Genomic DNA, 13800 nt, shown 5'->3' with positions numbered 1-13800 from the left:
CCTTTGAATCTAGTACTCATAATTAAAATTATCAAGCTTTGCCCAGGGATTTCATTCTACCCTGCTTCTAATTGGAAAGTTGCTGTTATGTATATTTAACCCCCTGTGTGCTTCTCTTAGCAATAGCTCAGGACCCTGATTTGGAGTAATTCCTTTTGGCATCTAAGTCAGGGTTTTGTAGAACATTTAATTTGTTCTACCAGGAGTCACTTGACAAGATGGGCAGCCATATAAATCTAATAAAATAAAATAAAATAAAATAAAATATTCTCTTTGCAATAGATGCAAGAAACTATATACATGGAAGGAATGTATATTGTGACTCTATTTAAAGTCATGTGTTGGTTGGAGAACATTCTATCATATTTTGTTTGCCACATTTTAAGAAAGATTTTGACAAATTGGAGTATATCCAGGGTTTAGATGAGGAAGAATCTTGTTCAGTTTATATTTGGATAATCTGTTGTAAGATAGATGGATGGAAAGATAGGCGTGTGTAAAACTTTCATTTTCACACATGTTGTCAAAGATAATTAAATTCAAAGTGCTTAATATAGTTTCCTTAAACAGAAAAGTTTGCTCTGAGTTTCAATTCATGCAAAATCTAAACAATACAAAAGATTGTAGCTAGGTGAATGCTTCCAGTATTGCTCCCATCCAGATTCTTTTAGACTTGGCAAGGGTGGGGAGAATGTATCTTTATTATTTTTGCTGATTTTTTAAGTGCATTCAGTCCAGTTGACTGCAAGGCCCTGGTTTATCTGTGTAAGTTAGAAGAAGAAATATGGAGCATCCATAGGCATGCATGTAGCATACAGTGACATCTTCTTAAGTGCCAAATAAAGACAGCTTTTTGAAGGAGTTGTTGGCAAGATGGCACTTAAGAAGAGGTGACCCTGCATGTCCCAAATCAGCTTTTCCTCATCAAATCAAGATTGCTATACAAGTCTAGTTTTTTGAATCTCTAGCTATGATTTTTTTTATCTAAAAGTCTTGGGGATTTTGTTGGTCCTGAACAAAAGTCTGGATATGGTTTTGGCATGAAGACAGAGAAAAAGATGAAAACTTTATACACACTAGGAAGAGGTTTACATTAAACATTTCTAAACTTTTACTTTAATTTATTAATCAGGTCCTTGCACCTTTTGGATCCTGTCTCCTTAGATGGCTGAGAAAAGTTTAAATCCTTCTTTATGGAGATGATATTATGGAGATGATATCATAAAACTCCAATCAGCCTCAGGAGAGCTCAAGACTTTTGCTCAGTATTGAGCAGTATTAATTATTAGAAAACAAAGCTTGTCCTGCTAAAACTCCCAAGTTGAATAATTGAAACACATGGGATAAACATCACTGAGCTCATCAGATGCTTAGATATCTGAGGATTGTGTTCCATGATGATAGTAAGAAAAGGGCCCAGGTTGAAAAAGGCAGTGCAGACAGCACAATGAAGTGCTACAGTTATCCTAAATTTCCTCAGTTTTTATTTGTTTGTTTGCTTGTTTCTAGCATTTCTATGCTGTTCCATTCCAACTGGTCATGAAAATATACCATTTTATTCCTGCTGGCATGAAAATATTTGAGGCTAAATTACTGCCTCAATTCCTAGTGAGGTGCATTCTCTAATTATTCCCCTCTAAAACAGTATTATCAGTATTGATCAGTACTTGAGGGCAGTACTTTGGATCCAAATACATCCCAAATGTTGACCTGGTTGGAAAGTGATGGAGATCTTTAATCCATGGTTAAAATGTAATTCTTTTCCATAAGTCCTGGATTCGCTAATAATCTTTGATAAATTTTATTCAACCCAATCTTTCATAGATTACTTTCTGATTTACAATTCCCCTCCAGAGCTTTTGTTGCTCATGGGCTATGACCAAGCTAGGGTATTTTCTAAATAGTGAGTCCTGGACACTGAATGGTAAAAAACATAGAACCTACCCTCTGTAATGCTGGAGTCTTAATCAGAGTCAACAGTCAAGTTAATATCTCATCTAGTTGGAACTGCTTTATAATCCCAGAGCTTTCTATCAGGTTTGATTTAACAAACTCTTATTTGCTATACTAGAAAGCAGAACTACTAAAACCTCTTATGAGAATGTATTTACTCTTGTGATTCAGGTGGTCAAAAAGAGCCAGTTTGGTCTAGTGGTGAAGGCACCAGGCTAGAAAGCAGGAGATGGTGAGTTCTATTCCCACTTTAGGCAAGAAAGCCGGCTGGGTGATTTGGGTCAGGCACTCTCTCTCAGCCCAACTCACCTCACAGGTGGTTATTGTGAGGAAAATAGGAGGAGGAAGGAGTATTAAGTATGTTTGCCACCTTGAGTTATTTATATATAAAAATAATAATAATAAAGGCGGGATAAAACAAATCTAAAAGAATGCTTAGGTATTTTCTGTTGTACTGTGAATTTTATAGGAATTTATTTATTTATTCTATTTAATCAATATATTAGCTATCTCAATCTTTGGAGGGGGAAAAATCAACTCAATATGTTTATTATACTCATTTTGGTAATTTTTTCAGACCACTGAGATGAATTCCACCTCAAATATTTGCTTTTAGATACACAGTCTGCTACTGTCTATAATGTAGCCTCATTTTGCATGCAGAGTATGGCAACAGCTAAGGCGACTGTATCAGCTAAACTGCTCACTGTCTCCAATTTTACTATGTAATCTCCTACTGCTTCTATGTTACTTTTTATTAAGTACTGTATTATTATCTGAATGTTCTGTTCTTGCGGGCTTTTTTATGTTCGGCCATAATATATTTTTTTAATTCACTTGAAAGAGTTATTACAAGCACTATATTAAGCATGTGCTACAACTTATTCTGAAGAGTTGGCCCAGAAGAGAAATGAAGGACCATGCTTGCACTTGGGGAGATGTTCTGAATTTGACACAGTCTTTTAAGGTAGTGACCAGGAGAGTATTTCTCCAGTGTCCCAGTCTAGAACATAAGCCTGTTTTAACTTTAATTATTAATGCATTAGCTATATGCAAGCAAGATCCAGTTTGGTGTAGTGGTTAAGGCACCAGACTAGGAACTAGAAGACTGAGTTCTAGCCCTGCCTTAGGCATGAAGACAACTGGGTGACCTTGGGCCAGTCACACTCTCTCAGCCCTAGGAAGGAAGCAATGGCAAACCACTTCCTAGTCCATGCAGTCACCAGGAATCAACACTAACTTGAAGGCAGGAAAAAAAAAAATCCAAGCTAGGGTACTGTAATGAATTTTACATAATTCTGCCTTTGAAGGGAATTCCAAGAGGAAAACAAGGAGGTTGTTTCAAATGACTTTTACATGTTGCAATTTTATTGAATGTGCTGCTTACTTGCTGCTGCATTTTGTGAAAACTGTGATAGCTGAAAACATTTGAATATTTTTGGAGTTTTAAAGTTTTGATATAGCACTTTATCTGTCTAACTGTATCAGGATGCAAATTCAAAATGCTCCAGTTGTGCTGTATGTTTCCAAGAAACTCATCTTTGCACCTCCCACTCTGGTCAGAATGTATTAGCAGATTTTAAACTGTCAGATCCCTTGTCATTTCCCACAACTCCATGTCTGCTTTGATCAGAATTGGTGATTAGAAAATACAGTACATGGTAGAACAAACAAGTGTTCAGACTTGTAGCCAGTTTGGTGTAGTGGTTAAGGTGATGGACCAGGAGCACTATATATGCCATTTCGAGTTGTAGAAAAGGTGAGGAGATCATGATGATGATGATTATGATGGTGATATGAGATGTTCTAACATTATGAGAGGCACTTTTAGATGTAAAGGAAAATAAAGAAATGACTAATAATATGCAAGTACCTTAAATATGACTGGAATTATATCAATACATTAGAATAAACATTTTAGAATATTTTGAAACTGTTGCTGCTCAATCAAAGAATCAGAAGCAGTCAGTGCTACAGGGTAATCATGGGTGGGGGACATGCTATTTTTAAGTGTGGTTCTTTATTTTTCAGACACATGTTTGTAATACATTAAATAGAAAGCGGAAAATTGCATCTCCTCAAAAATGTCATTGTGGAATACAAGTACCTATGCTTGCCTCACTCACAGTATTTCTGCATGTACCTTCTCGAATTACCACTGACTTCAACTGATTGATTTCAATTCTGATGGAAGTATCAGAAGTATGCATGTACATACTTCTATGTACATTTTGTACATAGAAAAGCAGTTTTATGTTTAGAAAAAGAATTGTGCAAATAGAGAAATGTCTGTGTGTATGTTTATGTATGGAGGAGAAGGAGGAAGACAATCTATTTTATGCCTGTAAATGTTGTATGTTGGTTCACCCTGTCACCTTGGATATGGGCCTTCTGGCACAGGGAGGCAAGGACTGACATATAGTATATGGAGCAATGCTAAACTTTCATTTAAAAGGTTCCCAGGCCTTCTTGCAGAATTTGCAATCAGGGAATTAATGGTAAGCTAGGTAAATATTTTAGTTAGGTTAAATGTCTTTGAAAGGGACATAGAACATGTTGAACCCTGTTTAATTAAGTGCTTAAACTGCATACTTCTGATACTTCTATCAAAATTGAAATCAATCAGTTGAAGTCAGTGGTAATTTGAGAAGGTACATGCAGAAATACTGTGAGTGAGGCAAGCATAGGTACTCGTATTCCACATTGACATTTCTAAAAAAATGTCTAGGTAAATACTTGCATAATATCCATTCTGTCTATACCATCAAATCAAGTGTGTAATACTGCAATTAGTTCTGGATGAGATTTGTTTAATTTGCAAAAAGAATCAACATTGAAAAACTGGACAGTTTTCAGGAGAGGGCAGTCAAGCTGATGAAGGAACTGAAGTTCTGTGAAGAATAACTGAAATAACTCTATATGTTTGGTCTGATAAAGAGAAGATTAAGAGAAGACAGGAAAGCTTTCTCCAAATACTTGAAGGGCTATCATGCAGAAAATGGAATATACTTGTTTTCTATTTCTCCATGGGGTTAACTACAATGAGTGGTTGGAAATCACAGGGAAGTAGCTTTTTGGCTAAATGTTAGAAAAAACTTAATGATGGTAAAAGTTGATAATAACTTAATAGGCTGTTTTAGGGGATAATACAATTTCTTAGGGAAGCTGTGTTAGAAACTTGCTTTCTAGCTATCACATTAGTAAGGGTTTGGATCAGATCAACTCTAAATTCTCTTATAATTCTAAACTGTGTAATTTATAATAATTAATATTATTAATGTTTAGCACTGTACCATTCAGTTAGATGATTCAGTAATGGTTATTGTAAATTTAACATAGAACAACTGATTCCTGGTTTGGAACTGTTTTTTTTTCTGGGTTTTTTTTGGTAATAATATGTGCTGCATCTCATCTCTGAAATACAATCCTAAATTAGTTTGTGATTGAAATAGATATCTCCCATTTGACACACTCCCAGCTGGAAAAGATCTCTTTAGGGCAGGAAATTGGGACAGAGCTTAGTGTGACTTAATCCAATGTTCAAGATTCTTTCCCAAAGTATATATGGGTAACTTTGTGTAAGTTTTATTTATTTTTTATCTTAAGCTGAAGCAATTATTTCACTAAAAATTGAGTTTGGCTATTTCTTCTCCCACACCCCCTCGCATCAAATCTTGAAGCTTCACTAAAAATACAGTTTGGGGATTTAATGTTCATGGACATTGTTAGTCCTGCTGCTTCCGTAAAGAGTACAGAACTGCAGGGTACACAGGCACATAGTGATGGGGTGGGGAACAGAGAACTGTACATTAGGTGCCACCTTTATCTTTCTTGACTGAACTTGAACTGAACTTTGAACATAACAAATTATTTGCATAGGCTTCACCTTTCCACACACGTCTGCAGTGGTGTAATATGTACAGATTGTACATTCAAGGATGACATTTGCTGAGGGTCCATATCAAGCAAAAATGTCAAGGAACCTGTTGGAGGCAAATGTGATTTCATTCATCTCCCTTCCATTTCTATATCCATATCTGTAACTTGATTCATCATCTGAAATGCGCCTATGCCATTGTGAAGGACTAAGAACTTTAGTATAGTAAGAACACTAAAATTTGTTTCAGATTTGATCAGCAATTAGTGAGAAAGAATCACAGCTATCTAAAAGTTATTTATTTGGTTCAATAAATTTATATCCCACTTTTCTGCTTATATGCTGCCAAGACAGTTTCAAGAATAAAACAAAATAGTATCAAATGTTATAGTAAAATAAATACAATAAAATTTGAAATCAGTATTATTTATTTATCTATCATATTTGTAACCCACATGTGCCCAGCTGGATTTGGTAGAAATTTTTCAGATATGACTCTACTCTATTAGATCAGCCCCTGGATCTATATTCCAAAATTCAAATTCCAGTTTTTTTCTTCCCATCCTTCTAAGTTATCAGGTACTTGACTGGTCTCTTGATAGCCTTGAAAGCCAAGATACCTCTCTAGTCTCAACCGTCATCTCATTGACATCAGCAAGCTGGAAAGAATCCATAGGAACAAAACAAGCAGTTATGAATGTTAACTCCTTATGACCTGTCCCAACACTGGTCCAATCTAATATGAATCAGATTGACAATGTCTGCAAGAATGATTAAAATTGTTTATAGCAAGCCTCTGACTGTTTTGGTTCTTCTTCCCAACATTTTCATGGAGAAAATTCTATACAGTACTCAGAGAAGATGGTTGTAAAGGCAAAAAAGCACTGTGCTGTTTCCTCTCACTTTCATAGCCCCTGAAGGGCTAACCCCATGAGAAAAGGAAGTTGTTTCTAAAAAGGAATGCTGTTATTTCAGGGAAAAAACAAAATGGGGGAGGATGCTTTGTGGATTCAAGAGCATCAGAGGAGTTAGACTGGATTTCAGAGTATTGGAAGACAGAAGAAAAGTTAAAGAGGTGAAAAAAAGAAGAAGAAAAGATGTGGAAAGAATGTTGGAGGAAGAAGACTGAAAGGAAAAAAGAAAGAAGTCCAAAGACACTATAGAAAAGAGGAACCTGTAGTTAGCAACATGTAAGCATTTGCATATGCTGTGCAGGACTGTTGAAGAACTCCTTCAGAGTAGAAGAAGGGCAGAAAGAGGACTAAGCAGCTGGAGAGGATATTCCAAAGGAACTTATATGCAGCAGAACTAGCCAAAACTGGGAGAAGAGGCAGGGAAAGCCCCAGTAGAATAAGTTACTTGAGATCTCAGAGTAGCAGAAAGCCTAGTAGTGATGGGTTTTATTCATAGAGAGAGAACCAAGCCAGAAAAAGGAATGGAGGGAAAGTGGTTAGCCTTCTGTCTTTCAAGTGCCAAGTAGCCAATGAAAGAAAGACTCAGGAAGCTTAGAAGAAGAGCCCCAACAGATATCTGAAAGGCTTGGATTATTTTTGTGCAGTCATAGTCAACCAGAGTTAAGGCAGCCACATAGGCCAACAGCCAAACATACCAGCAGCTACACTATTCCAGGTAAAGAGAGAAAAAGGCAGTAGAACTCAACAGAATGCAGTGATAGAAAGAGAAAAGGCTGGGAGGAAGAAGCATTAGGGCCAAGAAAGTATGTGAGAAAGGACTTGTAAGGCCTGAAGATAGATATTGGATGGCAGCAGTGGGAGTCAGCTTAAGGGATCCAGGAAAATGGCTATAATAGGTGCAAGAAAGGGTCAAATTAGAGCAGATCTAAGAGAACAGTCACTAAATGTTTGGAGTGGACCAAAGGGAGTGCCAAGGCATGAAGATATAACTAATCTAAATGTGGTTATAAACATATTTAACAGATTTGTCTACCCAGGCAAAATACTTGATGACCTCCAGATTTGAATCTCTATTTATCAACCAAATTTATGTAGTAGCTACTTTCTTTTTTGTTTCACAGGACCCTTAGCTTCAATAGCTATATGAATAGCAAATGATATGCATATATCAATATGAGAGTCACCCATTGAGGGAGATGGGCAGCATACAAATTTAATAATAAATAAAATAAATAAATAAATAAATCTTCATGCTGATGGTTTGGACAGATGGAGGACAATTTTGTTCAGTTGATTTTTTGAATGAAAATGTAAAAATTAATAAATTATTTCATTAACTGTGATGAAAATATTAAGCAAAAACAATAGACTTGGAGAAAATGTTTGTTAACCTCCATGATGAAGGCAGTTAGAAAAAAAAGCATGAGAGAACATGTCTGGATTATATTTTACTGAGTGATCTTGTATGAAATTGTTTCTGCTTTTTCAAGAACCTTTATACATTGTCTGCTCCTTTCCAATGGTTTCCATGGTATATGAAGTGAGGGTCAGGTATTTGTGAATTTCACTCCTACCTCCTTGAATCTGGTGTCGCATCAATTGCTTTTATTAAAAAAATAATGATTTTTTAAAAATTACAACTTGCATTTATTATCAGTTCCTTTCTGTGGATTTCTTACTCTTACTTGTTTTGTTTATTTACGTTTATTAATTCCTTCAACCCCCCTCCCCGCTATAGACTGTAGGCAGCTTACAGTAATGTGCAAGCAAGCAATAAAAAAGAATAATTATTAATAAGCTAAAATTAACATGTCATTAATTGAGATGGCTGGCTATACAAATTGAAGTAATAAATAAATTAGAATAACTAGATTAGAAAAATCAAACAGAACCATTTACAGAACAATTGCAGAGAGGTACAATGAAAAAGTATAATCTTGCTTAATTTCCTAAAGGCAAGGAGTGGGTAGTGATGACATCCATTCGAATCTCAGCAGAAACTGGGGCAGCCAAAACTGCTTCCTCACTCCTAACTCTCTCAATTTTCAAGGGACAGGAATGCATAATATCCCTTCCAGATTTGCCTACCAGAATGGGCGGATTCCACCCAAATCCTTTCTTTCCCACTTCCTCACTGCCTCTCCAATGCATGGTTAGAAGAAACTGATCAATCTTGCTTGAGGACTAATCTGAGCAGGCAATGCATGGCCTTCCTTATCCACACACAATCTTCCTTGCATATGGACTTCTCTATGCAGGGTCCAGCATTATTATTATTATTATTTTAATAAAGCTAGCTCAGACATAATCTACATAATAATATAAAAAATCCTATTACTAGTTTAATCTTCTTCATATGTCTATCCACATAATGCCACAAAGGCAGCAAAAATACTGTTCTAATATTCTGTCACTTGGGTAAATATAAACTATTTGTCACTATTTACCTTACCTAAATTAAAGCTCTTTTACTAGCAACAGTACTTTATAGTTTTGGAAGAATAATGATTCTTTGTAAACTAAAATAATGGATATTCCCTCATTGATTGCCAACTGTATGATACTAAAATTGATTCACATCACACCAAGGGGCTGAAAAACAACAGAAAACAAAACAAAAGCAATTAAAAATGAATTTTGTGTGCCTGATGGCTTAAAAACTCTGTGGCCAACAGCAATAATACAAATGAACAGTTACAAAAGGGAAGTCTAATTTAATACAGTCTAATGTTAGTGCCTGGGGCCTACAGTGAATTTTCAAAGCAATATACTTTTGAGTTTTATGAACCTTCACTTCGTAACAGAAGTAGCACTTGCCTATTTGTTACTGTCCAAAAGCTAAGGAAGGTGGATAAAATCAATGTGCAGTTAACCTATATTTCAAGAACTGAGTTGTTGAAAGAAATATTATTTTAAAATAAAAGTCCTGGAATCTTGAATGACCTGTATAGTAAAAGCAGGAATCAAAGTGGTCTGTGACTGGATTCACAGAGGAAACATGCTGCTGTGCACTGGCAAAGAAGTGAAGCATAAAGAAGTCAGCAGTTTTAGAACATGTTGCAAAGTGGTAAGTAATACTTGTTCAATCTCTTGAGGCATAATTTTATAAAATCTTTAGTACATAAATAAAACAATCTACAACACTTGGTTAGACTAGATAAAGCTTCTGCAATACAATTATACAGTATATGCAGTTTATATTCCAATATTTTGTTATCTTAAGGATATGGAAGCCTATGAAAGCCAAACACATTAAATCCAATAATAATGGGGGAAAGTGACAATTATAACCATTTTTGTATTTTTAGGGTCCCTACTGCAAGCCCCGTTTGATCTATGTCTAGTTTTTCCTTTATAAATGCAAACACTCCTCCAATTGAGCCCACAGAAAATACTATGGCTAAGTTGGATCTCAGAAATTATAGCACAAATGTGAAACAAGTAGACCTGAATATTTTAAACAATGGAACTCAGAATAGAAATATATTTATACTCATATCATGCTGTCCAGATATGAAATTACCAAGAGAAGCCTGAGATTGTTCTGTCTTGCTTTGTACCGTTCTCTCCAGCACAATCACTGACTTCCCAAACTTTTGCTAAGTTCCAGAGAAATTAAAATTCTCCCACCAGAGTTTTCAGCAGTGATGCTACTGTCACTCTTATAAGAAGGATTCCCATCCTTAAGAAATGATTGGAGAATTTCTCTTTCCTATGGAAAATTCAGAGAAGTCAGCCACTGCAGTCATGTGCCAATATATTTGGTAGAAAATTTCAAAGATCCACCTTTTTTTTAAATCAACGCTATATTGCCTTTTCTCTTTTTGCAAATGACAGTTCTGAGGAGAGAGGTTTGACAGGCCCAAATCTGGGAACAATTGTTAACATCTCAACACTCCTGTGGTCCTTTGATTCATCCTCTCCACCAAAAACAATTATCTAGCTTTCTTGTGCAATCTTACAGCTTTTGCACAATTAACTTCATCAAGTTTGATTTGGAGGCATACATATATCCCAGGCAGTTAACACTACGTTTAAAAAGTATTTTATGTGAAAACAATATATTTTCATGCCACAAAGTAAGCTAAAAATCCTGAATAGTAAAATACTGTATGAGGGTTATTTTTTAGATTATTTTGACCAGTAAATAAGACAGGAAATGAACCATATAATTTACTCTGATTAGAATACATTGCTTTAAAACATACATCTGGAAGCAATATTTGTTTTCCTTGTCTAACAGCAGAGGGGAGTCTAAAAATGCACGTTTGCACTGAAAAGCATATGAGGTGAAAATATAAGGTATGAGAACTGATTTTAAACCTGACATGCATTCAAGTGCTTGATTAATCATTTCCTTCACACTTTGCTGCAGTACTGCTAAGTCAGTCATTTTCCGACTGGAAAATCTATGAACAAGCTGATGAACACAGATGACATATTAGGGTGGGCTATCAGTATGCTAGTGCATTGGAAGAATAACTTAGACCATTGTATTTAAAATGCAACAAAATATAACTTTTCTTGTTTTTTCCCTGCAAAAGTGCCAGACCTAATTGCTAGACCAGTAAGCTGCCTGTTCATTATCATAATTTCAGAGAGAAATGAAGTTAATTCCTCTTTCCCAAGCAGGTATACCCAACAGACAAAAACCCTCAGCAGAAACAAACCTTATCAAGCATGCTGACAAATAATTAGAACATGAATCATCATCATCACCATCATCAAGATGATAATAAATATGTTATTGCTATTAGTATCCTGGAGTTTTTGGGCAAAATTTTGTAAGGACCTTTGGTGAAGTCCCCTATCTACTCTGAGAAAGTTGTTGCGTCAAGTGTCTCTCTGTAGTGCAGAATCTGTAGTATTTTTATTTTACAAAATGGAGGAAGCATCCTCATTTCATCCATGCACTCTTCCAGAGGGTGAAGTAGCTGGCAGGTCAGATGGCAATGTGGAAGGGATGACTCAGCACCTGATATTCCCATTCACTCTAGATCTGGAAGAATCATTTCTGCCTAAACTCAGAGCTTCTCATCTTTCCCAGGGCATCTGGTTTCAGGCAAGCACAAAGCTTAAATTCAAGGCTATGAATTCTGGGGAATTCTGGGAGTTGAAGCCCTTACATCTTAAAGTTGCCAAGTTTGAGAAACACTGTGGTAGACTGTAGATACCGGTTTTGAATTCCATGCAGATTCTAGAGGCCCTTTTTCCTATCCTCACTTTCTCATAGTCACAAAGAAGTCAGAGGATGGTAGCAACTGGCTTTTTTGCATAGGTCAGATCATGGGAGATACTAGAAGTTTATTTTCTGGAACTGCTGAGAAAACTCCTTGCAGACATATTGGAAAAACTTTATCACAAAGCTAAGGACGTGATGCCAAATGTAACAGAGAAGCCTCTTGACTGATTTTTCTTTTGCCAAAAGGACTTCTGCAACAATATATGGAAATTAGTGTGCATAGTTCATATAATGTATCCTGTGTCTCATGTATAGCTTTACAGCTGCAGTAAATACCATTTGTGATCTAGGTAGACAAATACTGCTTTTTAGCTAAATATATAAAATCAGTAAATAATCAAATAATAACAAAAAAATAAAAATAAATGTCACTGCCATGCATAAAATGAAACAATAGAGGAATGAAAACATGAGATGCAAAGTTGTTATACTTTTACATGATTCTGTTGAATTGACTATTTAAGGTGTCTATCAACTCACTCACACAAACAAGTATCTTGGCCATCTGCTGCACCCAAGGCTGTGAATAACTATTAACAACACTCCCCTCTTATCATTCCCAAATGTCTAAATTAGATTCTTTCCTTAATTAAAATGTGTGATTTGTAGAAATCATTTCACTGACAGATTGCTATGGTTCTTATTGTTCAGAGGCAGTTTCTAGGGAAGCAAAAGCATGGGTATTTTTTTTTTTTAATTTCAGTAGTTATGGTCACACATCATACAGGATGAAGCAATCTATGAAGTAATAAATAACTAGTCCTACAGATATAAATAGAACTGAGCATAACACGAAAGGGAATCAGTCCTTCTCTTCCCTCCTCCCCTCCCATCCTGCCTTCCTTTTTCTGTGAAGAAGCTGTCATTTCTTTGCAATTGAAGGGAAACATCTGGTGGGGAGAAAATGATGGATAAAATTATTTGCTTGGAATTGAAATTTTATCTAAGTTAGTTTGAAAATCTTCACCAGAACATTTTAGTTTGGCAGTGTCCATTCTAATGGTTTGCTGCTGCATTAACATATAATGTTGAAAACAATAAGGTACAAATTAGAAAAATCACTGATTCAAACCTTGCCTCTGATATGAATTCACTACTTGAGTTTGGAAAGACACTGTTTCTCAACTCCCTGCTCCCGATTTGCAATAAATGAATAATACAGATTTACTATTTTGAGCTATATCATGCCTGAGAATTGATTTAAATGTTAAAACAATTGTTTAACAATGAATAATAAATACATCAAAAGGGCATAATGAACTCTTCCAGCATCCATCTTTTGTGCAAGAATTTAGAATAGGTGCAGCTATGAAAAGGTGCATGTGGAAAATATTTTCATAAAAAGTGTGGATTGGCTAAATGTTTTTTTTTTTAATAACAAGAACAACTGTGTATTAGGAAATGTTGGAAGTAATAAGGAATACTATTTGTTCCTGTTTTTAATTGTTTAAAATTGAAGAAACAGGATAATTCAGGATAATTCAGAATAAAATCTGTAGTTAACATATATACCATCTTTCAACAAATCAGTTTCCTGGACAGGAGTTGCCTGTTTGTACAAAAGGTAATACAACCAAACTGTTCTAACTAAACTAAAAAAAAAACACCTAAAAAAAAAAAACCTAAAAAAATGGCAGATGAACTTCTAAAAGCTTCTGTGTAGAAAGTAATTAAATATTTCAGCAAAATATATGTAAAAACACAGTATTTGATAAGATGTTGTCTCCTGACCCCAGCTTAGATCTACTATTCTAAAGATTTATTTAAATTTTATATTAAAATTCAAATCATACTTTGAACATAACTCTTTCCTG

Source organism: Python bivittatus, unplaced genomic scaffold (assembly GCF_059951505.1).
Source record: "Python bivittatus isolate LINGU-HERP-01145 unplaced genomic scaffold, Pbiv_v1 ctg000070_np1212, whole genome shotgun sequence".
Lineage (NCBI taxonomy): Eukaryota > Metazoa > Chordata > Lepidosauria > Squamata > Pythonidae > Python > Python bivittatus.
This window is presented reverse-complemented; position numbering follows the sequence as displayed.